This window comes from Rana temporaria, chromosome 5 (assembly GCF_905171775.1).
Source record: "Rana temporaria chromosome 5, aRanTem1.1, whole genome shotgun sequence".
Lineage (NCBI taxonomy): Eukaryota > Metazoa > Chordata > Amphibia > Anura > Ranidae > Rana > Rana temporaria.
In genome coordinates, this window is record NC_053493.1 from 428,442,806 (window position 1) to 428,470,422 (window position 27,617).

Here is a 27,617-nt window from a genome sequence, read left to right on the forward strand (position 1 = left end):
CAACAGACCAGCAGGATTTAGCTGCTTTCTGGCTCCAGGTTGCGACCAGGGGAGGGCTGGGCCGGGGGGCAGGGTGGCAATTGCCTCCCAGGCCACCCTGACTTATGGCCGGCAGCCGCTGCCCGATACCATTTTCTTTTTTATTCTGGTCTAGGAAGTTGGGCCGGGGGCATGGCCATGGTGGCTGACCACTAGCTGTTGCATTCTGGAAGTTGTAGTCCACGCTCAAGCTCCTGGTGGGTGGAAAACAGAGCAGCGCAGAGGAAACTACAACTCCCGGAGACCGGATTCTTGGAAGCAGGGTGTGCCAGGGATTCGGGACGCAGGGCTGGGTGCTGGCTGCAACTTGACCCCAGGACCAGGAGCATTACCCCCCCAGGAGGCCGTGGTGTGCAAGGACCTGCTGAGTTCACTGTAGTGAGAGACCCTGACACCCATAGCTGCCCCCACCCCCCCATACACCCCATGTAACCTGCCCCAGTGATCAGGCTGCATTGTTGGCTGCACTGGTGAGGCTGCATTGAAAAACCAGATGGGCCATGGATGGTGAGCTGATTCGGCGGTTCAATAGGCCAATTGACTGAACTTGCCCCCCAGGCCTAAGGCTGCCAGCTAGGGTGACCACGTGTCCCGGATTGCCCGGGACAGTTCTGCATTCTGCAGGTCTGTCCCGGGCACCTTCACTCTGGGACAATACAGAAATTGACACAGGTCCCAGCATGAACCCCTCAGAGCTTAAGATGTGACCCCTCCAAACTAGTTAAGAACTACAGGTACCAGCATAGATCTGTGAAATATATGGGATCTTAGATCTCAGGGGTTTCATGCTGGGTGTTGTAGTCCTTCAATTTGGGGGGGGGGTCACATCCTTAGATATTAGGAGTTCATGCTGGGACTTGTAGTCGTTCACTTTTGGGGGGAATGTGACCCCCAAAAGTGAAGGAATACAGGTCCCACCATGAACCCCTCAGAGCTGAAGATGTGACTCCCCCCCAACTAGTGAAGAACTACAGGTCCCAGGATGAACCGGTGAAAACCATGGGGGGGGGGGTCACAATTTTTTTTTATAAAAAGTTATCTTTTTTTAGGAAGGGGGGGGGGGGGTTAGGGTTAGGGTTAGGGGGGGGGGTGTCCCTGAATGGCAGTTTGGAAATGTGGTCACCCTACTGCCAGCCCTCCGCTGGTTGCGACCCCCTAGGGCCTCCCAGCTCACGTTCCCGGGAGACTACAGGGAGGTGGAGAGGAAACAGCAGACTGCAACAACAAATGATAGTCAGAAGCCATAACAAGAGGCTCAACCTGGAAAGAGTCCCACAGGGGGACAGAGATCTGCCAGAGTGCAGCACGGGGCATACACTGTGGGTGCTTGCTACCCCAGGAGGGCGACACCATCTGGTGAGTGCGGGATACGGGATCCGAGCGCGGACAGAGGGGGCACAGAGGGGCATAGAGGGGGCACAGAGATCTGCCAGAGTGCAGCACGGGGCATACACTGTGGATGTTTTCTACCCCAGGAGGGCGGCACCATCTGGTGAGTACGGGATCAGAGCGCGGACAAAGGGGGCACAGAGGGGCACAGGGGGGGCACAGAGATCTGCCAGAGTGCAGCACGGGGCATACACTGTGGATGCTTTCTACCCCAGGAGGGCGACACCATCTGGTGAGTGCGGGATACGGGATCAGAGCGCGGACAGAGGGGGCACAGAGGGGCACAGAGGGGGTACAGAGGGGTACAGAGGGGCACAGAGGGGGCACAGAGGGTACAGAGGGTCACAGAGGGGGCACAGAGGGGTACAGAGGGTCACAGAGGGGGCACAGAGGGGCACAGAGGGGCACAGAGGGGGCACAACAGTAGAATAATAAGAGTGGCACGCAGCACTTTTGTGGAGTACGGAATATTCAAAGAACAAATTCAGCACTTTAAAGATAAATGGATAAAGATATACGGACAAATTATTTATCAGTTTATTTTAACATTTAACTTTTGGGATTTATTTATCCATGCATCCTTGTGAACTTCTGTAAGCACTGCATGTGAGTTTATCACTTATTATTAACCATTTATGTCACAGCACTGCATATTTTTATTTGTATTGTGATTTCACATCGGTGGGCGCCGGCGCCTTCTAACTTCTTCCTTTCATTTCATATTTCTCTTCGGGGGGGAATACTTATAGGGGGGCGGACACTTTTTCCTCTCTGTACACATTGACACGTGTACTAGAGGTTCTTCTTGCAGTATACACACATAATAGAATTTCTTGCAGCATATACTTTTCAAGTATTTTCCGTGGCGCAGGTTCATTTTTCATCTCTTTAAAAAAATGGCATCTGCAAAAGTTTGGGCACCCCAGGTAAAAATGTGTATTAATGTGCATAACGAAGCCGAGGAAAGATGGAAAAATCTCCAAAAGGCCTCAAATTACAGATCAGACATTCTTCTAATATGTCAGAAAAAGTTACATTTTATTTCTATCATTTACACTTTCATAATGACAGAAAACCAAAACATGGCATCTGCGAAAGTTTGGGCACCCTGCAGAATTTCTAGCATGCCCCGCCCCCTTTGCAAAGCTGAGAGCTGACAGTGTCATGGATTGTTCTCAATCATCGTCTGGGAAGACTCATCTGACCCTCCCCCAACAATCAGCACCATGGGTTCTTCTCAGCAGTTGTCTAGAAAAGTGAAAATAGTTGTCGCTCACAAAGCTGGAGAAGCGATAAGAAGATCGCAAAGCGTTTTCAGATGTCAATATCCTCTGTTCCTCGGAATGTAATGAAGAAATGGCAGTCATCAGGAACAGGGGAAGGTAAAGCAAGATCTGGAAGACCAAGAAAAATATCAGACAGAACGGCTCGCAGGATTGTGAGAAAAGCAAAACCCACGTGTGACGGCGCCATCCCTCCAGAAAGATCTGGCAGACACTGGAGTTGTGGTACACTATTCCACTATAAAGAGATACTTGTACAAATATGGGGCCAGATTCAAGAAGCAATTGCGCCCGTGTAACCATAGGTTACACAGCACAATTGCTTACTTGCTCCGGCGTAGCGAATGCTCCTGATTCAGGAACATCGCTACGCCGACTGCAGCCTAAGATCTGCGCGGCATAAGGCTCTTATGCCACGCATATCTTAGGCTGCATTCTTGCGTTGGCCGCTAGGGGGCGCTCCCATTGTGATCTGTGTATAGTATGCAAATTGCATACTAACACCGATTCACAACGTTGCGCGAGCCCTGCGTACACAAATTACGTCGTTTCCGTACGTCGGGTTTCGCGCAAGGTTACACATCCTAATAGCAGGCGCAGCCAATGCTATAGGATACCCACGTTCCCGCGTCGCGATATTTAAAATCTACGTCGTTTGCGTAAGTGAATCGTGAATGGCGCTGGACGCCATTCACGTTCACTTTGAAGCAAATGACGTCCTTGCAACGTCATTTGCCGCAATGCACGTCGGGAAAGTTTCCCGACGGAGCATGCGCTCTACACTCGGCGTGGGAGCGCGCCTAATTTGAATGATTCCCGCCCCTGGCGGGATCATTTACATTGCGCGCGCTTACGCCGGGCAATTTTGTCGGCGCGCCCTCGCAATTTATGGAGCTACTGCTCCGTGAATCGAGGGCAGCGCAAAATATTTACGGGGGCGCAGGGCAAAATCGTTGCCCTGTGCCTCCGCAAATAAAGCGCAAATGTACCTGAATCTGGGCCATGGTCTTCATGGAAGAGTCATCAGAAGAAAACCTCTTCTACGTCCTCACCACAAAAATCAGCGTTTGAACTTTGCAAATGAACATATAGACAAGCCTGACGCATTTTGGAAACAAGTTCTGAGGACCGATGAGGTTAAAATAGAACTTTTTGGCCGGAAAGAGCAAAGGTACGTTTGGAGAAGAAAGGGCACAGAATTGAATGAAAAGAACCTTTGTCCAACTGTGAAGCATGGGGGTGGATCAATCATGCTTTGGGGTTGTATTGCAGCCAGTGGCACAGGGAACATTTCACCAGTAGAAGGAAAAATGGATCCAATAAAATTTCAGCAAATTTTGGATGGTAACTTGATGCCATCTGTGAAAAAGCTGAAGATAAAGAGAGGATGGCTTCTACAAATGGATAATGATCCTAAACACACCTCAAAATCCACGGGGGAGGGATTACATCAAGAGGCGGAAACTGAAGGTTTTGCCATGGCCTTCACAATCTCCTGACCTCAACATCATTGAAAATCTATGGATAGACCTTAAAAGAGCCGTGCGTGACAGACAGCCCAGAAATCTCAGAGAACTGTCAGGCCCCATACACACGATAGAATCCATCCGCTGAAAAATCCCAGCGAATGGGTTTCAGCGGATAGATCCTATGGTGTGTACACTCCAGCGGATCTGTTTCCGTGGATATTTCTCCCCTGGGATGGATTTCCAGCGGATAAATATTTGATGACATGCTATCAAATCTATCCGCTGGAATCCATCCCAACGGATTGATCCGCTGGTCTGTACAGACTCACCGGATCCATCCGTCCGAAGGGATCCCCCGCATGCGTCGTAATGATTCGACGCATGCGTGGAATTCCTTATATGACAGCGTCGCGCACGTCGCCGCGTCATAATTGCCGGGATGGCGCGACACGTCATCGCCAGAGGATTTCGGCGCGGATTTCGATTCGATGGTGAGTACACTCCATCGCATCAAAATCCGCGCAAATCCTCGAGAGGATTTATCCGCGGATACGGTCCGCTGGACCGTATCTGCGGATAAATCCTCTCGTGTGTATGGGGCCGAAGACTGGTGTAAGGAAGAATGGGAAAGATCCCTCAAACAAGAATGGAAAGACTCTTGGCCGGCTACAAAAAGCGTTTACAAGCTGCGATACTTGCCAAAGGGGGCAGTACAAGAGATCAACTCTGCAGGGTGCCCAAACTTTTCCACACGCCATTTTTTGTTTTCTGTCATTTTGAAAGTGTAAATGATGGAAATAAAATGTAACTTTTTCTGATTTATTATAAGAATGTCTGATCTGTAATTTGATGGAGATTTTTCCATCTTTCCTTGGCTTCGTTATGCACATTAATACAACATTTTTACCTGGGGTGCCCAAACTTTCCATCCCCACTGTATATGAAATACATGATAATGTATAAAATGTTTGTACTTTTCTATTTCTTCCCTTTTATATTGTAATGCAGATTCAGGAGTGAATAGCTTTTGTTGGGACACTGAGGACAGTGGGGGGAGTGTGTAGCGCCTGGTTACCTTACAGTACTGGTGATAGTTACATTTAGAGGGGGATGGGAGTGTAGTGAGACTCTGATCCAAATTGTTTTGTGTTAAACAGGGTCTCTGTCTCAGCTGGGCTGTGCTTCGGGCTTATTCTGCTGTACTGGCGTGTTCTTCCAACCCCGGTGCTGCAGGTGGCAGCAGTGCAGTCAAGGTTTGGGTTTCTCTTCCCCAGCAGCCAATCAGGAGGGGTTGTCCTCGCTGTGCAGGAGGGGTATTTATGGGGCAGACACCATTGGTTCTGGGTCTTCTTCGTCCAGTGTGGCACCCACCTTTAGGGTGACCACATCACGGCGCCCGGTGTTATGGCCTACCTGGCCAGGGCGTGCGTGCCACACGGTGTTCCTGGTTCCGGGACCATGCTGAACCGGAGCATCTGAACAGCAACGGGGACCCAGTGAGCGACGGGGTTCCCACCTTTGAGGATCCCAAGTTGTATTGCTGTTCAGTGGGGAGTCCGTCTGAGGAGCGCTATTGAGAGGCTGGTGGTCCAGTGACAGGCTGAATCTGGTGACGGGACGGGTGGTAAGTGACAGGAGAACGGGGGATGAGACAGAAGAACGAGGGACGTGACTGAAGAACGGGGGACGTGACTGAAGAACGGGGGACGTGACAAAAGAACGGGGGACGTGACTGAAGAACGGGGGACGTGACAGAAGAACGGGGGATGAGACAGAAGAACGGGGGACGTGACAGAAGAACGGGGACGTGACAGAAGAACGGGGGACGTGACAGATTAACGGGGGACGTGACAGAATGGGGATGTGACAGAAGAACGGGGGACGTGACAGAAGAACGGGGGACGTGACAAAAGAACGGGGGACGAGACAGAAGAGCGGGGGACGTGGCAGAAGAACGGGGGACGAGACAGAAGAACGGGGGACGAGACAGAAGAGCGGGGGACATGATAGAAGAACTGGGGACGTGACAGAAGAACGGGGGACGAGACAGAAGAACGGGGGACAAGACAGAAGAACGGGGGACGTGACAGAAGAAGGGGGGACGTGACAGAAGAACGGGGGACGTGACAGAAGAAGGGGGGACGTGACAGAAGAACGGGGGACGTGACAGAAGAACGAGGGACGTGACTGAAGAACGGGGGACGTGACTGAAGAACGGGGGACGTGACAAAAGAACGGGGGACGTGACTGAAGAACGGGGGACGTGACAGAAGAACGGGGGATGAGACAGAAGAACGGGGGACGTGACAGAAGAACGGGGGACGTGACAGATTAACGGGGGACGTGACAGAATGGGGATGTGACAGAAGAACGGGGGACGTGACAGAAGAACGGGGGACGTGACAGAAGAACGGGGGACGAGACAGAAGAGCGGGGGACGTGGCAGAAGAACGGGGGACGAGACAGAAGAACGGGGGACGAGACAGAAGAGCGGGGGACGTGATAGAAGAACTGGGGACGTGACAGAAGAACGGGGGACGAGACAGAAGAACGGGGGACAAGACAGAAGAACGGGGGACGTGACAGAAGAAGGGGGACGTGACAGAAGAACGGGGGACGTGACAGAAGAAGGGGGGACGTGACAGAAGAAGGGGGACGTGACGGAAGAACGGGGGGCGAGACGGAAGAACGGGGACGTGACAGAAGAACGGGGGACGTGACAGAAGAACGGGGGACGAGACAGAAGAACGGGGACGTGACAGAAGAACGGGGGACGTGACAGAAGAACGGGGGACGAGACGGAAGAACGGGGGACGTGACAGAAGAACGGGGGACGTGACAGAAGAACGGGGGACGTGACAGATTAACGGGGGACGTGACAGAAGAACGGGGGACGAGACAGAAGAACGGGGACGTGACAGAAGAACGGGGGACGTGACAGAAGAATGGGGGACGTGATAGAAGAACGGGGGATGTGACAGAAGAACGGGGGACGTGACAGAAGAACGGGGACGTGACAGAAGAACGGGGGACGTGACAGATTAACGGGGGACGTGACAGATTAACGGGGGACGTGACAGAACGGGGATGTGACAGAAGAACGGGGGACGTGACAGAAGAACGGGGGGCGTGACAGATTAACGGGGGACGTGACAGATTAACGGGGGACGTGACAGAAGAAGGGGGGACGTGACAGAAGAAGGGGGGACGTGACAGAAGAACGGGGGACGAGACGGAAGAACGGGGACGTGACAGAAGAACGGGGGACGTAACAGAAGAACGGGGGACGAGACAGAAGAACGGGGACGTGACAGAAGAACGGGGGACGTGACAGAAGAACGGGGACGTGACAGAAGAACGGGGGACGTGACAGATTAACGGGGGACGTGACAGAAAAACGGGGGATGAGACAGAAGAACGGCGATGTGACAGAAGAACGGGGGACGTGACAGAAGAACGGGGGACGTGATAGAAGAACGGGGGACGTGACAGAAGAACGGGGACGTGACAGAAGAACGGGGGACGTGACAGATTAACGGGGGACGAGACAGAAGAACGGGGACGTGACAGAAGAACGGGGGACGTGACAGAAGAACGGGGGACGTGACAGAAGAACGGGGGACGTGACAGAAGAACGGGGACGTGACAGAAGAACAGGGGACGTGACAGATTAACGGGGGACGAGACAGAAGAACGGGGATGTGACAGAAGAACGGGGGACGTGACAGAAGAACGGGGGACGTGACAGAAGAACGGGGGACGTGACAGAAGAACGGGGACGTGACAGAAGAACGGGGACGTGACAGAAGAACGGGGGACGTGACAGAAGAACGGGGGACGTGACAGAAGAACGGGGGACGTGACGGAAGAACGGGGACATGACAGAAGAACGGGTTGGCCGGTACATGGAGGGGTTAATTTCGGCTGCACAGATGGGCCGGGTGTCCTGGGTGTCACCGCTATGTACAGACGATAAGAAATACACACACTGATAAGGACACAATTATGAAGGGTGTCACCTCACTATTATTCTGTGTCACCTTCACATCATCCACCACCCCTCCCCCACCTTGTCATACGATGGTTGATTGGTGACATTCCGGGATCCCCATACAGGTGTGACATTTACCTGAATCCCGACCCGTCTTGGGATGGATCCTCCTCGGGATTGGAGGACCCCTCTGTGCACAAAGCTTACATTCCATGTCCCACCGAGGGTCCCCTTCCCCCCACTAGGCCCCTCTGGGGACATTTCCCACCATCCAGGAAGAGTGGATTCCGATATTCCTGCAGGAAAAAGGATTCTAAAGAGGAACTGGAGAATCCGGTCCCAAATCTCCTGCATGGGGGGATGGGGGGGAGTCCTAAAACTAAATGACGGCCATTTTCAAGGCTAATGGGAAAGCTATTGTAGAAAGAGAGAACATGGGGAGCAGCTCACCAAGAGGCACATTTATGGGGAGCAGCTCACCAAGGGGCACATTTATGGGGGGCTGGAGACCGCCAAGGGGCACATTTATGGGGGGCTGGAGACCGCCAAGGGGCACATTTATGGGGGGCTGGAGACCGCCAAGGGGCACTGTAACGGCTACCCAAGTTGAGTGAGGGTCTCAGCCGTTGGAGACGTCCTTTTCCCTGGCAAGCTGCGATATGCAGGTACCGCCGGTATATCCCATCGAACGCCCTTCCAAGAAACGAGACGTGCTACGTTTGCAGAGTCAAGCAGACTGACTTTATTTGCCACATTTTTCCTCCTTATATCTGGTTACAAACTGTACAGAAACAAATGACACTCCTCCCCCACCCCAGGGGGGACTTCAATACACACACTTTGAAACAATGACACTCCCTTGAGCCAATCAGCCGCTAGCCGTTTTGGCTCCTTAACTTGATCAGACAATAGAATTCAATTAACTTTTAAAACAATTATCACTCACACATAATCCCCCTCAGCAGACACCTCACAGGGGGGCTGTTTACCTCCACAAAAGAGAGGTAATGAAAGAGCAATGGAAGAGACTTGTCCAATTAACCCTTTGAGCTCAGAATACAATGTGGTACATCCAATTGTGACAAGCCATGCAGTTCCTTGTAGTCCTCCCTGCATGAGATTATAACTGTCCCGGCAGCATGCATAGGTCCGTTACACTACTCCCCTTTTGTGGAACACTCCGGCAGACCCGGATTGATCCTTTTCGGATCAACTTGGGGATGTCCGGTCTGCTGTTAGGGTAAAAGTTCCGTTTGCCTGGACAGTCCGTCGGCCTTCCCATTGGCTTACCAGGTCGGTAGCTGATGGTGACGGTGAAGAATAGAATTCAATTCTGGAACAGTCACTTGCTTTGCTCTCTCAATGGCTCCCAAAACCTGTTGCTGATGCTCTTGGGACAGATACGGCACCACCTGGATGCAAAGCCCATTTAATTTTTTTACAATTTCCGCCTGTTTGTGCATTTCAATGTTCAAGCCACGGGACATCTCATAATACATGTGTGATACATTGGCCTATATGTATCAGTTTACTGCTCCCTGCTAGCCATATGGGTAGAGGTAGAAAGGAATTTCATGTGTGATTCATTCCTCTGACAGGTTATTGACGTGCTAATGTCCCCTCACTATTCTAAAGGTTAATTGATCTATTGTGTTGTGTGAAGAAGATCTGTGTTTACCCTTAAAAGATGTGTATTGTATCATCAGGCTAAATGATTAGAGAAGTAGTATGTTAATTATTCTGATTGCTTCAGTGTATTAATTAACTCCACTGATGTCTTTATCTAAAGAAACGTGTCTGCATGGTCGGCTCCGACTTGTCTCCTATAATCTGTATGGGAAACCCCACTGTGTGAGGGGGGCGTTCCTAACAGGCTGTAACCACATATAAGCTGAGTTTTTGTAACATTAAACTGTCTTGTTCTAGGAGTAAGCTTGTCTCATGTGTGGCTTTCTGGGCGATTCCAGGGATATCCCTCCTCGTGGAATATTGGGGTGATTTTCGTTATGGGAAGAAGGGAACGTTGACGGGGATATCATACCGATACCGTCACAACATGACATAGTGTCGTTGCATCTCTGATTTCTCACTGGCCAACTTGTCACATTCCCATTTTAGACTGTGATATTGTGCCGGATCTACAGTACATGTCGGGGAAGGTAGTCTTACCCGGTTCTCAGCAGCAAGCGGGTTGATTCCAGCAACGCGGGTGGTCACGGCACAAGCAGCAGCAGGTGTAGGTAAATAAGCCGAAGTCAGAGGGCCAATGTCGTTGCCCAGCACCACCTCGGCAGGTAGGTTGTCCATGATACCAACTGTGGTCTTTCCTGACCCGGCTCCCCAGTCTAAGTGCACCCGGGTGGTAGGTATGCGAAATACAGCACCCCCTGCGACCCGGACGGCAACTGTGCGAGTGGACACGTTCTCTGGCTTTACCAGATGTTTTTGAATCAGAGTGATAGTAGTCCCGGAATCTCTTAGGCCTTGTGCTACTTGTCCATTCACTCGTACCTCCTGACGGTGATGCTGACGGTTATCCGGAGAGGCAGCTTGTATTGGGTCTGCCTCATACCAAATTCCCAGACATTCCTCAGGACCCCCCTCGGTCTCCAGGCAGTGGGCCGCAGAGGGACGTGATGGAGTGACCTCTGTGTTGGGTGTTGTGCGTCTCCAGTTGTTATTTGTAGCTCTCGAAGGGCAATAACGAGCAATATGTCCCGTGTCGCTGCAGTGATGGCACGTCACCCTAGGCGAATCCCGGGGGTAGTTGTTAGGCCCCTGAGGACGTGGAGGAACTGGAGCCCGAAACTCTGGGCGTGGGGTGACGGTTGGAGTACGCGGTTCTACCTTCTGAGCCAGCCGCATAGTACCCTGGCTTACTTTCCTTGTCTCCGCGTTCTCATCTGCTAGCCGAGCCGCCTCGTTTAAGTTAGCGGGACGGCGATCTTGTACCCAGTCTTGTATGTCTGCGGCCAGGTCTTGGAAGAAATGTTCCATTAGGAACAGCTGCAATACTTCCTCCCCGGTGTTGGCCTTGCACCCTTGGACCCAAAGGGATGCCACCCTTTGTAACTGGTTGGCCCATTCCATGTGGGAGTCCACAGCCATCTTCTTGGACTCCCGGAAGCGCCGGCGGTAGGCTTCTGGAGTTACGGCGTATCGGGTTAGCAGCGCCTTTTTAACTTGCTGATATTGTAAAATATCCTCTGGAGCGAGAGCCCGAAAGGCTTCATTGGCTTTGCCCGACAATTTCCCCGACAAAATAGTGACCCATTGGTCTGGTGGTACCTGGTGTAGTGAGCACTGCCTCTCAAAATCCGCCAAATATCCATCGATTTCCTCCTCACTTTCTACAAAAGCTTTAAATGCAGTGAACGGTATTTTCTTTCCTGTAGCAGCAGGTGGGGGGGTAGGAACTGCAGGTGTAATGGGCTGTCTAGCTCTTACCAGTTCCAGTTCTTGTCCCCTCTTAGTTTGTATCTCTTCCCTTGCTTCCCGGAACAGCTGGTTGATTAGTTCCACGGACGTTTCTGGATACAAAGATAATCTCCGCTGTACAATCCCAGTAATTACATCTTCTTTGCTGACCGGTGCAAGGGGCTCCGTTCCTTCCATGGATCCATCCATTTCGTCCAGCTCCAGCAGGTCAGCTATCAGCTCCCTCCGTGGTCTGTTGCTGGCGCTCCTACCACGACTCTCCAATAGATCTTTCAGTGTGGATCTTTTCAGCCTGGCGTACTGCGACTCCATTCAGCACTTGCTCTTTGGATAAAAGGACCATCCCACCGCTGCCAACCAATGTAACGGCTACCCACTGGTGTGAGGGTCTCAGCCGTTGGCGACGTCCTTTTCCCTGGCAAGCTGCGATATGCAGGTACCGCCGGTATATCCCATCGAACGCCCTTCCAAGAAACGAGACGTGCTACGTTTGCAGAGTCAAGCAGACTGACTTTATTTTCCACATTTTTCCTCCTTATATCTGGTTACAACTGTACAGAAACAAATGACACTCCCCCCCCCCAGGGGGGACTTCAATACACACACTTTAAAACAATGACACTCCCTTGAGCCAATCAGCCGCTAGCCGTTTTGGCTCCTTAACTTGATCAGACAATAGAATTCAATTAACTTTTAAAACAATTATCACACTCACACATAATCCCCCTCAGCAGACACCTCACAGGGGGGCTGTTTACCTCCACAAAAGAGAGGTAATGAAAGAGCAATGAAAGAGACTTGTCCAATTAACCCTTTGAGCTCAGAATACAATGTGGTACATCCAATTGTGGCAAGCCATGCAGTTCCTTGTAGTCCTCATGAAGATTATAACTGTCCCGGCGGCATAGTCCATGATCCGTTACAGGCACATTTATGGGGGGCTGGAGACCGCCAAGAGGCACATTTATGGGGGGCTGGAGACCGCCAAGGGGCACATTTATGGGGGGCTGGAGACCGCCAAGAGGCACATTTATGGGGGGCTGGAGACCGCCAAGGGGCACATTTATGGGGGGCTGGAGACCGCCAAGAGGCACATTTATGGGGGGCTGGAGACCGCCAAGAGGCACATTTATGGGGGGCTGGAGACCGCCAAGAGGCACATTTATGGGGGGCTGGAGACCGCCAAGAGGCACATTTATGGGGGGCTGGAGACCGCCAAGGGGCACATTTATGGGGGGCTGGAGACCGCCAAGAGGCACATTTATGGGGGGCTGGGAACCGCCAAGTATTCATACCCCTTGAAATTCCCCACATTTTGTTACAACCAGAAACACAAATGTATTTTATTGGGATTTTATGTGAGAGACACAAAGTGTCACATAATTGTGAAGTGGAAGGAAAATGATACAAATAAATATGTGAAAAGTGTGGGGGGGAGGGGCATTTGTATGGCGCCCAATTTACTCTGATAACTAAAATCTAGAGGATCACATCGCCTTCAGAAGTCACCTGATTAGTAAATAGAGTCCCCCTGTGTGTCATGTAATCTCAGTATAAATACAGCTGTTCTGTGAAGCCCTCGGAAGTGTGTTAGAGAACCTTGGTGAACGAACAGCATCATGAAGGCCGAGGAACACACCAGACAGGTCAGGGATAACGTTGTGGAGAAGTATAAAGCAGGGTTAGGTTATAAAAAATCTCCCAAGCTTTGAAGATCTCCCGGAGCTTCTGTTCAATCCATCATCGGAAAATGGAAAGAGTACGGCACAACCGCAAACCTACCAAGACATGTCCGTCCCCCTAAACTGACCGGGCCAGGCAAGGAGAGCATTCAACAGAGAAGCAGCCAAGAGGTCCATGGTAACACTGGATGAGCTGCACAGGAGCTGCACAGCTCAGGGGGGAGAATCTGTCCACAGGACAACTATTAGTGGTCTCTCCACAAATCTGCCCTTTGTGGAAGAGTGACAAGAAGAAAGACATTGGAGAAAGAAAGACATAAGAAGTCCTGTGGGGGAGGGGACAGAGCAAACATGTGGGGGAGGGGACAGAGCAAACATGTGGGGGAGGGGACACAGCAAACATGTGGGGGAGGGGACAAAGCAAACATGTGGGGGAGGGGACACAGCAAACATGTGGGGGAGGGGACACAGCAAACGTGTGGGGGAGGGGACACAGAAAACATGTGGGGGAGGGGACACAGCAAACGTGTGGGGGAGGGGACACAGCAAACATGTGGGGGAAGGTGCTCTGGTCACATGACACCAAAATTCAACTTTTTGGCCTAAAAGCAAAACGCGTGTCTGAAGGGTAAAGGAGCCCTTCTGTGCCACCTTGTCTATCACATAAAATCCCAATCAATAACATTTTTGGTTGTGTAGCACTCCCCCCGGAGGAGGAGGGGCTGGATGTTTGGGCGGCGTGTTACCTCGTGGCTCCTCCTCCCCCTAGGGGTGAGTGATGTGTATTGCATGTAGTAGAAGTAAAGGAAAGTCCAGACAGGTGCTCTTTGCTCTTTATTACCCATCTGGGGAAAACAATAAACTTGTGGTGAGGAAAGTAAAGCTGAAGAAGAAGAAAGGAGAACAGCAGATTCAGGCGTAATGATAGGAAACAGTCCTGTTCCCAAACGTAACACTTCTCTGCGCCACTCCCGCCGGAATGGGTTCAGTGTACCCGGACAGGCCCCTCCCACTGACCCAGACAGGCCCCTCCCACTGACAGGCCCCTCCCACTGACCCAGACAGGCCCCTCCCACTGACCCGGACAGGCCCCTCTCACTGACCCGGACAGGCCTCTCTCACTGACCTGGACAGGCCCCTCTCACTGACCTGGACAGGCCTCTCTCACTGACCCGGACAGGCCCCTCTCACTGACCTGGACAGGCCCTTCTCACTGGCCCGGACAGGCCCCTCCCACTGACCCGGACAGGCCCCTCCCACTGACCCGGACAGGCCTCTCTCACTGATCCGGACAGGCCTCTCTCACTGACCTGGACAGGCCCCTCCCACTGACCCGGACAGGCCCCTCCCACTGACCCGGACAGACCTCTCTCACTGACCCGGACAGGCCCCTCCTGCTGACCCGGACAGGCCCCTCCCGCTGACCCGGACAGGCCCCTCCCGCTGACCCGGACAGGCCCCTCTCACTAACCCGGACAGGCCCCTCCCACTGACCCGGACAGGCCCCTCTCACTGACCCGGACAGGCCTCTCTCACTGACCCGGACAGGCCCCTCCCACTGACCCGGACAGGCCCCTCTCACTGACCTGGACAGGCCCCTCTCACTGGCCCGGACAGGCCCCTCCCACTGACCTGGACAGGCCCCTCCCACTGACCCGGACAGGCCTCTCTCACTGACCCGGACAGGCCTCTCTCACTGACCTGGACAGGCCCCTCCCACTGACCCGGACAGGCCCCTCCCACTGACCCGGACAGACCTCTCTCACTGACCCGGACAGGCCCCTCCTGCTGACCCGGACAGACCCTCCCGCTGACCCGGACAGGCCCCTCCCGCTGACCCGGACAGGCCCCTCTCACTGACCCGGACAGGCCTCTCTCACTGACCCGGACAGGCCCCTCTCACTGACCTGGACAGGCCCCTCTCACTGACCCGGACAGGCCCCCCCCACTGACCTGGCAGCCGGAGTATCACTCGGACAATTGTAGGATAAAGTCTCTGCCACAGACCCATTCCAATGAGCCTCAGAAGACACCTCTGCCACAGGTCACCTCTGGATCTCCTTCAGCTTGTCGCCCCGGTACCGACTGACAGGTGATCAATCCCTCAGTGTCCGTTACCTCGATCCCGGTGGTCTGTCCAGGCCCTTTTGAACCGACAGCCTCTCAATGGCGCTCCTCAGACTGACTCCCCACCAAACAGCACCCAGCTTGGGATCCTCAGAGGTGGGGACTCAGTCATTTACTGGATCCCCGTCACTGTTCAGATGCTCCGGGTCCCGAAACCAGGAACACCGCGTGGCACACATGCCCCGGCCAGGTAGGCCATAACGCAGGGGCGCCGTGATGTGGCCACCCTAAAGGTAGGTGCCACACTGGACTAAGAAGACCCAGAACCAATGGTGTCTGCCCCATAAATACCCCTCCCCAGCATGCACAGCAAGGACAAACCCTCCTGATTGGCAGCTGGGAAAGAGAAACCCAAACCTTGACTCCACTGCTGCCACCTGCAGCACCGGGGTTGGAAGAACACCCAAATACTGCAGAATAACCCACAGCACAGCCAAGCTGAGACAGAGACCGCATTTTGCTACTAACAATCTGGATCAGAGTTTAACTAACACTCAGATCTCCACATAAATGTAACTATCACCAGTACTGTAAGGTAACCAGGCGCTACGCACTCCCCCCACCTGAATAGACACTGTCCTCAGTGTCCCAAGAGAGGGCATTCAATCCTGAATACCTGACCTGAATCTGCACAACAACAGAAAAGGAGAAAGAAGAAATAGAAAATACAAACGTTTTTAAAACATTATTATATAAACATTTATATCCAGAGATGCGTAGAAATTCCCACAATCCTGACTCTCTATTCCACCCCATTCTCCGGCACAAGTTCAGATCAAACCACCTGCAGAATAAAATTGGAAAAAACACACAAAAAACAACAACAACACATATGTACAGACATACGTTAACTATTCTACATTTATTGGTCCCTGAGGGGTGACCTGGAGCTGCACCTCCCGCCAATAAGGTGAAACCCCCTTTCCTACCAGAGGGACGCATCATCAAAAAACAACTTTATATAGAGTCACCAAGATGGGATCTGAATCTGCACTGTCCCCTCCTCCCAGGGAGATATCAGTAAGGCCCTGTACACACGACCGGATCTGTCCGCTGGGATTTATCCGCGGATCAGTTCCAGCAGATAGATCCGTCGTGTATACGGCCTACCGGACAGTTTTCCGGCGGATAAAAATCCAGCCGACCGTTTCCATCGGATATCCTCTCGTCTGTACAGGGCCTAAGTGCTGAGACATGCAAACGGCAAGAATCATATTTACGTGTTTCTTTTATTCTTTCTCTGCTGCAAGGCTAAAGAAGAAAAGATGGCAATGTACAAGAGGAGTTACCTCTGCTGCGCTGGTAGAAGTCGCAGAATACCGCCCCTAGTGGTCAGCGTGCCATACTACCAGAATAAGGCAGTCCATGGCTCACTCAGAACAATTAGCAGGAAAAGGGAGATATAAAAAGTGGTATCTTCTCCTTTCTCCTGGTGCTGTGCAGAAGCCGGCAAGACCCCATCCTTACTAACCTATCAAACCCCCGAAGTTCTGCACAACAAAGTGTGGATCCGGTGGAATGAAAACAAAAACTGGAAAGGGGCCACAGTTCTTGTCCGTAACTTCTTTAAAGCAAACAGCAAAGGTGACCACGCAGGCATGGGGCCTACTTATAGAACCGTGGATCCGGCAGAGTGATAATGTCCCCTCGGTGATTTGTAGAGGTGACCACGCAGGCATGGGGCCTACTTATAGAACCGTGGATCCGGCAGAGTGACAATGTCCCCTCGGTGATTTGTAGAGGTGACCACGCAGGCATGGGGCCTACTTATAGAACCATGGATCCGGCAGAGGGACGATGTCCCCTCGGTGATTTGTAGAGGTGACCACGCAGGCATGGGGCCTACTTATAGAACCGTGGATCCGGCAGAGTGATAATGTCCCCTCGGTGATTTGTAGAGGTGACCACGCAGGCATGGGGCCTACTTATAGAACCATGGATCCGGCAGAGTGACAATGTCCCCTCGGTGATTTGTAGAGGTGACCACGCAGGCATGCGGCCTACTTATAGAATCGTGGATCCGGCAGAGTGACAATGTCCCCTCGGTGATTTGTAGAGGTGACCACGCAGGCATGGGGCCTACTTATAGAATCGTGGATCCGGCAGAGTGACAATGTCCCCTCGGTGATTTGTAGAGGTGACCACGCAGGCATGGGGCCTACTTATAGAACCGTGGATCCGGCAGAGTGACAATGTCCCCTCGGTGATTTGTAGAGGTGACCACGCAGGCATGGGGCCTACTTATAGAACCGTGGATCCGGCAGAGTGACAATGTCCCCTCGGTGATTTGTAGAGGTGACCACGCAGGCATGGGGCCTACTTATAGAACCGTGGATCCGGCAGAGTGACAATGTCCCCTTGGTGATTTGTAGAGGTGACCACGCAGGCATGGGGCCTACTTATAGAACCGTAGATCCGGCAGAGTGACAATGTCCCCTCAGTGATTTGTAGAGGTGACCACGCAGGCATGGGGCCTACTTATAGAACCGTGGATCCGGCAGAGTGACAATGTCCCCTCGGTGATTTGTAGAGGTGACCACGCAGGCATGGGGCCTACTTATAGAACCGTGGATCCGGCAGAGTGACAATGTCCCCTTGGTGATTTGTAGAGGTGACCACGCAGGCATGGGGCCTACTTATAGAACCGTAGATCCGGCAGAGTGACAATGTCCCCTCAGTGATTTGTAGAGGTGACCACACAGGCATGGGGCCTACTTATAGAACCGTGGATCCAGCACAGTGACTGTAACGGACATATGCATGCTGCCGGGACAGTTATAAGCTTCATGCAGGGGGACTACAAGGAACTGCATGGCTTGTCACAATTGGATGTACCACATTGTATTCTGAGCTCAAAGGGTTAATTGGACAAGTCTCTTTCATTGCTGAATGCTAATGTTCCCTTCGCATAGCTAATGAACTCTCTCTTGTGTAGGTAACAGCCTCCTGTGAGGTGTATGCTGATGGGGATTATGTGTGAGTGATAATTGTTTTAAAGGTTAATTGAATTCTATTGAGAAAGGAATGTGCCTGGCCAGAAAATGTTAAGTGGTTTGCGGTGCCGAAGCGTCTAGAGACTGGTCAAGTGATTAATTCAAGGAGATGTCATTGTTTCAGGGGGTCTGTGTTGAAGCCCCCTACTGGGTGAAGGGGGGGGGGGCGGAAACTGTCATTGTTCTTGTAACAGTTGTAAGCAGATATAAGCAGGTGAAATATGCCAAATAAAGTTAGTCCTGCTTGACTCTGCAAACATAGCCCGTCTCGTTTCTTGGAAGGGCGTTCGATGGGATATACTGGCGGTACCTGCATATCGCAGCTTGCCAGGGAAAAGGACGTCTCCAACGGCATCTGGTAAAGCCAGAGAACGTGTCCACTCGCACAGTTGCCGTCCAGGTCGCAGGGGGTGCTGTATTTCGCGTACCCACCACCCAGGTGCACTTAGACTGGGGAGCCGGGTCAGGAAAGACCACAGTTGGTATCATGGACAACCTACCTGCCGAGGTTGTGCTGGGTAACGACATTGGCCCTCTGACTTCGGCTTATTTACCTACACCTGCTGCTGCTTGTGCCGTGACCACCCGCGTTGCTGGAATCAACCCGCTTGCTGCTGAGAACCGGGTAAGACTACCTTCCCCGACATGTACTGTAGATCCGGCACAATATCACAGTCTAAAATGGGAATGTGACAAGTTGGCCAGCGAGAAATCAGAGATGCAACGACACTATGTCATGTATTATGAGATGTCCCGTGGCTTGAACATTGAAATGCACAAACAGGCGGAAATTGTCAAAAGATTAAATGGGATTTGCATCCAGGTGGTGCCGTATCTGTCCCAAGAGCATCAGCAACAGGTTTTGGGAGCCATTGAGAGAGCAAAGCAAGTGACTGTTCCAGAATTGAATTCTATTATTTACCGTCACCATCAGCTACCGACCTGACAAGCCAATGGGAAGGCCGACGGACTGTTCAGGCAAACGGAACTTTTACTCTAACAGCAGACCGGACATCCCCAAGTTGACCCGAAAAGGATCAATCCGGGTCTGCCGGAGTGTTCCACAAAAGGGGAGTAGTGTAACGGACATATGCATGCTGCCGAGACAGTTATAAGCTTCATGCAGTGAGGACTACAAGGAACTGCATGGCTTGTCACAATTGGATGTACCACATTGTATTCTGAGCTCAAAGGGTTAACTGGACAAGTCTCTTTCATTGCTGAATGCTAATGTTCCCTTCGCATAGCTAATGAACTCTCTTTTGTGTAGGTAACAGCCCCCTGTGAGGTGTATGCTGAGGGGGATTATGTGTGAGTGATAATTGTTTTAAAGGTTAATTGAATTCTATTGAGAAAGGAATGTGCCTGGCCAGAAAATGTTAAGTGGTTTGCGGTGCCGAAGCGTCTAGAGACTGGTCAAGTGATTAATTCAAGGAGATGTCATTGTTTCAGGGGGTCTGTGTTGAAGCCCCCTACTGGGTGAAGGGGGGGGGGCGGAAACTGTCATTGTTCTTGTAACAGTTGTAAGCAGATATAAGCAGGTGAAATATGCCAAATAAAGTCAGTCTGCTTGACCCTTCAAACATAGCCCGTCTCGTTTCTTGGAAGGGCGTTCGATGGGATATACCGGCGGTACCTGCATATCATAACTTGTCAGGGAAAAGGACGTCTCCAACGGCTGAGACCCTCACACTACTTGGGTAGCCGTTACAGTAACGATGTCCCCTCTGTGATTTGTAGAGGTGACCACGCAGGCATGGGGCCTACTTATAGAATCGTGGATCCGGCAGAGTGACGATGTCCCCTGGGTGATTTGTAGAGGTGACCACGCAGGCATGGGGCCTACTTATAGAACCGTGGATCCGGCAAAGTGACAATGTCCCCTCAGTGATTTGTAGAGGTGACCACGCAGGCATGGGGCCTACTTATAGAATCGTGGATCCGGCAAAGTGACGATGTCCCCTCAGTGATTTGTAGAGGTGACCACGCAGGCATGGGGCCTACTTATAGAATCGTGGATCCGGCAGAGTGACAATGTCCCCTCAGTGATTTGTAGAGGTGACCACGCAGGCATGGGGCCTACTTATAGAATCGTGGATCCGGCAGAGTGATAATGTCCCTTCGGTGATTTGTAGAGGTGACCACGCAGGCCTGGGGCCTACTTATAGAACCGTGGATCCGGCAGAGGGACGATGTCCCCTTGGTGATTTGTAGAGGTGACCACGCAGGCATGGGGCCTACTTATAGAACCATGGATCCGGCAGAGGGACGATGTCCCCTCGGTGATTTGTAGAGGTGACCACGCAGGCATGGGGCCTACTTATAGAACCGTGGATCCGGCAGAGTGACGATGTCCCCTCGGTGATTTGTAGAGGTGACCACGCAGGCATGGGGCCTACTTATAGAACCGTGGATCCGGCAGAGTGACGATGTCCCCTCGGTGATTTGTAGAGGTGACCACGCAGGCATGGGGCCTACTTATAGAACCGTGGATCCGGCAGAGTGACAATGTCCCCACGTGATTTGTAGAGGTGACCACGCAGGCATGGGGCCTACTTATAGAACCGTGGATCCGGCAGAGTGACGATGTCCCCTTGGTGATTTGTAGAGGTGACCACGCAGGCATGGGGCCTACTTATAGAACCGTGGATCCGGCAGAGTGACGATGTCCCCTCAGTGATTTGTAGAGGTGACCACGCAGGCATGGGGCCTACTTATAGAACCGTGGATCCGGCAGAGTGACAATGTCCCCACGTGATTTGTAGAGGTGACCACGCAGGCATGGGGCCTACTTATAGAACCGTGGATCCGGCAGAGTGACGATGTCCCCTCGGTGATTTGTAGAGGTGACAGAGAAAACTTGATCCACTTTCCCGGGACATTTGAGGACCCCTCTATCGCTGATGTACCGGCCAGGGCTCCAGTCTCTTAGCCACTTCCCTACGGAGTCATTGTAAAATGACGTCGGCGGGAACACTCCCTCCTTCAGAGTGGACATCATATGACGTCCTTGCATTCCCGGCCGCTAGGGGGTGCGCGCGTGCCCCCGCCGCATTGCTTGAGACCCCGTGCGCGTGCACGGTGGCCGCGATGTCCTCCAGGCACCCGCGATTGCCCGCAATCACGGCAGAACCATGGATCTGTGTGTGTAATGATGGTCCGGGTCCTGTCAGGGAGAGGAGACCGATGTGTGTTCCCAGTACAGAGGAACACCGATCAGTCTCCTCCCCTTGTGAGTCTCCTCCCCCCACAGTAAGAATCACCCCCAGGGAATACATTTAACCCCTTCCTCACCCCCTAGTGTTAACCCCTTCCCTGCCAGTCACATTTACACAGTAATCAGTGCAGTTTTATAGCACTGATCGCTGAATAAATGTGAATGGTCCCAAAAATGTGTCAAAAGTGTCTGATATGTCCGCCGCAATGTCACAGTCACAATAAAAATCGCAGATCGCCGCCATTACTAGTAAAACATAAATAAAAATGCCATAATTCTATTCTCTATTTTGTAGACGCTAGAACGTTTGCGCAAACCGATCAATAAACGCTTATTGCGATTTTTTTACCAAAAATATGTAGAAGAAAATGTTTCGGCCTAAACTGAGGAAAATGTATTTATTTATTTTTTAATTATGATATTTATTAAATCAAAAAGTAAAAAATACTGGCCCGGATTCACAAAGAAGTTACGCCGACTAATCTCCAGATACGCCGTGTAAGTGCAAATATGCGCCGTCGTATCTGTGCGCCGGACCCACAAACTAAGATACGCCTAAAAACAGGCTTCATCCGACCGACGTAACTTGCCTACGCCGGCGTAGCGTGGGCGCATATTTATGCTGGACGCATGTGGAGCTCACATTGATTTTCTATTCAAATATGCAAATGAGGGAAATACAGCGACTCACGAACGTGCGTGCACCGGCGCAGGCTACGCACGGTGCGTGTAAGTTGTACGTCCGGCCTAAAGTTATTCCCCATAAATAAGGTGCAACCCGGCAACAGACGTGCACAGGTCAGCTGGAGAGCAGCTACAGCAGCACCGTTACGGACGAGCTGAGCACCCACACTTGCAGGACAACACATCTGTGTGCCAACATGCCAGGGGCAGCCGTGGTCCTAGCACTACTGCGTCCACAGGCACATAGGAGGGCACGGGAGCGGATATTCCGCACACGCATGAACGTCTTTGCCATGGGGGAATCGGAGGTGTATCGCATCTTCAGATTCAGCCCTGAAGCCATCCTGGAATTAGCCACACCCCTGCATGATGACATCACCAGCCAGACACACCCCTCACATGCAGTGCAGCCACTGATCAAGGTCCTGGCAACACTGCATTTCCTCGCCACTGGATCTTTTCAGCGTACAAGTGGAGTCGTGTCTGGGATGTCACAATCCACCATGAGCAGATGTGTGCACCAGGTTGCCCCCGCAATCCTCAGACGCATGTCCCACCACTTCATCAGACCCACCCAGGAGGACCTGCGGCAGAAGGCAATGCAGGATTTCTACAGAATTGCAGGATTCCCACGCACCGTGGGGGCCATTGATTGCACACATGTGGCACTACGGCCCCCCGTGACACAGAGCACATATACCGCAATCGGAAGCACTGGCATTCCATCAACGTACAGGTGATAGCCGATGCCCAATGCCTCATATGGCACGTCCGTGCCAGCCACAACAGCTTCATATACCGTCAGAGCCCCATCCCAACAGAACGTGTATGGGGACAGCTGGCTGGTTGGTGAGTAGTGTTGAGCAGAATACGCCATATTCGATTTTGCGATATATCTCGAATATATAGTCGAATATTCGAGATATATTCGCTAAATTCGAATATTCGTGATATTTTATCGAAATGAAATGATTGCGAATTTTCGCTATTGCGAATGCGAAAATAATTGCGAATTTTCGATAACTGCGGTAGGAGCACTCTGATTGGCTCAGAATATTTGTGATATTTTACAATACAAAATAATTGCGAATATTCGGCAAATGCGGAAGGAGCGCTCTGATTGGCTCAGAATATTTGTGATATTTTACAATACAAAATAATTGCGAATATTCGGCAAATGCGGAAGGAGCACTCTGATTGGCTCAGAATATTCTTGATATTTTACAATAGAAAATAATTGCGAATATTCGGCAAATGCGGAAGGAGCACTCTGATTGGCTCAGAATATTTGTGATATTTTACAATACAAAATAATTGCGAATATTCGGCAAATGCGGAAGGAGCACTCTGATTGGCTCAGAATATTCTTGATATTTTACAATACAAAATAATTGCGAATATTCGGCAAATGCGGAAGGAGCATTCTGATTGGCTCAGAATATTCTTGATATTTTACAATACAAAATAATTGCGAATATTCGGCAAATGCGGAAGGAGCACTCTGATTGGCTCACAATAGAAAATAAAAAGTGTTTTGCATTGGTGGTGATTCTTTACTCTATCCATCTGTCACAGCCGTTTGTCAATCAAACACCTTGAAGATTGAACACGTTCATGCTGCATGCTTTGGACTTTTTTTCACTTCACATATCAGACATTTTTATGAAAGATTATTTTTCTATTATTGGGACTATATTTCTTTATATATTTGTTTCACTGTGTATTTCACAAGTTATTTGCGCTTGCTTATTTTATAATTTGCCCACATGTCTTGTCACTAGACATATTTTTTATTCTTGTAGAGCGACTCCATTTTCTGTCTTGTATTCATTTATGTTGTATAACATTTTTGAGTTGCTGCTGTATTCTCCCCTTTTTTTAAGGTATGCGCAATTTTTTCCTTCTTACAAAAAAAATAATATCAAACATACAAATATTCATAACATACACATACACAAAGCCCCCCCCCCTTTTGCATCAGAGACAATCAGAGTTCTCCTACCACAGTTATCGAAAATTCGCAATCATTTTCGCATTCGCATTAGCGAAATTTCGCTTTTTTTTTTTATATTCGGCAACATAAAAGGATCGCCTCAGCTTAGCTACTCGGCCCAGGGTCTCTAATCATACCAGCAATGCTTTTAGACGTCGATAGGATGTGATCTGTTTTAAAAATAAAATTGAAAAAATGCGAATATTCGGAATCGCGAATATTCACCGCAAAATTCGAAATATATCGCGAATACTCGAATATGCCATATTCGAGCCGAATATTCGCAATACGAATATTCGTGAGCAACACTATTGGTGAGTGACATGGGTGTCAGGCATGTCTGTCCCCCCCCATGATGCAGACATCACGAGGGGCACATGCATGACTAACATCCTCCTGTCTTTTCCCTTCCAGGTGACTCTGGATATGCCCTGGGACCCCACCTGATGACTCCATTCCGGAACCCCCAAACCCCAGGAGAGAGAAGATACAATGAAGCACACATACGTACCCGTGCAGTGGTGGAACGCACATTTGGCCTCCTGAAGTCCCGTTTCCGATGCCTGGATAAGTCCGGGGGTACCCTGATGTATTCCCCAAACTTTGTGTGCCAGATCATCGGGGCATGTTGTATTCTGCACAACTACGCCATGAGAAAGGTCCTGGAGATTGACCTACGTGATGACCTGACCCCCCAACCACACAGTCCCCCCCTAACCGAGGATACCCCGTCTGCTGAGGGAAGAGCACTCAGGAGATGTCTCGTGGAACGAATCTTTGCACGTTAAACACACACACATTCATCATGGCACAAGGAGAATGCACGCATGCACACCACTGTGGTCCCTAGCTCACACACACCACATCCTCATCACATTGGATTAGCCCAAGTCCACCATGCAGGACTTGGGAGAAGCAACGCCGCGCCAAGGCCCCAATGGTGTCGCTGACCATTCATACACCATTCACACGGTCGTGGGGATAACCTCTCCCTCACGACCCAAGGTGACACGCCTTGCTGGCAGGAATGTCACCCACACATACACACACCAGTCACACTGTAGCAGCACCGGGCAAACCCTGACCCTGCAAACGGGTGTCCGGGCACCACTTCTGCCCCCCTCACCGTGTGCAGTGACAAAAAATAAAAATAACATAGGGATCATGCCCTTACAGGAGGACTGCACATACCTCTGCGCACGTCCAACCCAAAAAAAAACAAAGAGCACTCATTTGCCCTCTCGTGTGCCAGGCCTGGTGCCACGGGTATGGATCCTCAATTGTCTGGGGGGAGACTCGGGTGGGGGGAGGCGCATCATGACGAGGTTCATCCCCTGGTCTGAAGGCAGATGTAGCCTGCATGCCCTTCAACGTTACGGCAATGCGGCTGAGAAAAGAGGTATTATCCGCCTGCATCCGCAGCTGGCGGTCTGCCGCTGGAGTCGCCTGTTCTGCCGACCCTCTGCCTGGATGGCAGCAGTGTTTGCCTGGATAACCTCCCCCAGGCTCTTCGCCTCCGCCATGAGGCCTGCAGCTCCCCAAAGGCCAGGGTATGTCGCTCCAGGCTGGCCTGCACAATCGAGCCATGGTCCCCAGATGGTGAGGGACCCCCTGCCGCATGGCCTCAAGGGTCTCGGTTTGGTCACCCAGACATGTGACCATGACTGCGCAGTTAGCGCTCACCTCCTGCAGGCAGTCCGACATCGAGCTGGTATGCTAAGCCTGCTTGGTCAGGCACTGTGCATTCAGCCTGGGTCTTGGCCGAGGAGGCCAGGCTATCTGCCACACAGCGCAGGTCACAGGCTAGATCACCCATGTGGCGTGTCTGCCTTGCCTGCTCCCTCTGCATTCTCCCTTGTGCCCGTCCGGACGGGGTAGCCCTGGAGGGGGTTCCCCTGGATGGGGTAGCACGGGAGGGGGTTTCCCTGGATGGGGTAGCACGGGAGGGGGTTTCCCTGATGGGCGGGGAGGTGTCTGAGGGTCCGGGGAAGGTGGAAGCCTCCTCAAAATAGAGGCATTCCTCCTGGTGGAGATCCACCGGCTCCTCCACAACAACCTCGAGAGGAGAGGTGTGGGCACTCCCCTCCACCGATATTACGGGGCTTCGGGGGATGGCGTGTGTCGGACACCGGCAGACGACGGCCCAGCTCCCTCCAGCACATCTGTGGATGACACAAAACATTCACATATTGGTGGACCCACACACTTGTCACATGTTCCCTTCCACCCCTTCACATGCTAGACACCAAATGGGGGATAAAACACACTTACCTCTCCTCAGTTCAGTCAAAGCCCTCCACTTGCTCCCGCTTCAGACAGCTGGCGATCACCTCCTCCTCCAGTGTCAACCTCAGAGATGAAGCTGGTCCTCCTCCCGTGCCCCTGAGGTGCCTTCTCATGCTGGCCAGCTTATCCCGGACATCTCATATCATACATTTTTTTCTGGACATCGTCGGAGGTTCAGGTTCACATGTTCTGGACGCGAGCCTGAACCGGGGGAGGGGTGTTCATCCCTCGCGGTCATGCGGCGTAGATGACAAATTCCGGATGATAAATTATCGCACCTGAAATCCATTACAATGTAATAATGACATCTAAGAAAACAGAGAATGTTTGCAGAGCAATGGGGGATGGTCAATCCATGAATTGCCTTCTAGATAATATAGATAAGGCGCGGCGCGGCCGGCGGGACGTTCTTTACACAGCAATTCTGGAATATTTATTATAAGGCAAATGACGGAACATATTGGGAGAGTTCTGGGCTGTGAGATGAGGAGGAGCCGGCAGGTGGAGGTCGTAGATCGGGGTGGAGGAGGTGGGTGGAGGTCGTAGATCGGGGTGGAGGTCGTATTGTTGGGTGTGAGACGGAATTCATCTGTCCTTATCTCTAAGGAAATCACTTTATAACCAGAAGAGGAATTCCGATCCACATATATAGAGGCGGCAATCCGTCTACAGGAGCTCCATAATCTCCGAGAGACGGGTAAGACCATTCATCTCTCTACCCCCGATATACACCGCTTCACTCTTCACACCACTTCAATCCTCACACCGCTTCACTCCTCACACCGCTCCACTCTTCACACCACTTCACACCGCTTCACTCCTCACACCGCTCCACTCTTCACACCGCTTCAATCCTCACACCGCTTCACTCTTCACACCACTTCACTCCTCACACCGCTCCACTCTTCACACCGCTTCACTCCGACTCTCCTCACACCTCCACACGCCGACTCTCCTCACACCTCCACACTCCGACTCTCCTCACACCTCCACACTCCGACTCTCCTCACACCGCCACACTCCGAC

The 27,617-nt window shown here is 51.6% G+C and overlaps 1 protein-coding gene across 1 annotated transcript in view; it reads left to right on the top strand.

Annotated features, from left to right (window-relative positions):
- The first annotated feature begins 1,269 nt into the window (after nucleotides 1-1,269).
- The window catches only part of REG4 (regenerating family member 4), a 51,700-nt gene continuing 25,352 nt past the window's right edge, over nucleotides 1,270-27,617 (top strand). Inside the window, exons 1-2 of the mRNA XM_040355459.1 lie at nucleotides 1,270-1,395; nucleotides 27,198-27,288. The gene's annotated coding sequence lies outside the window, so the exon portion shown is untranslated. The remainder of the gene's footprint in view (nucleotides 1,396-27,197; nucleotides 27,289-27,617) is intronic.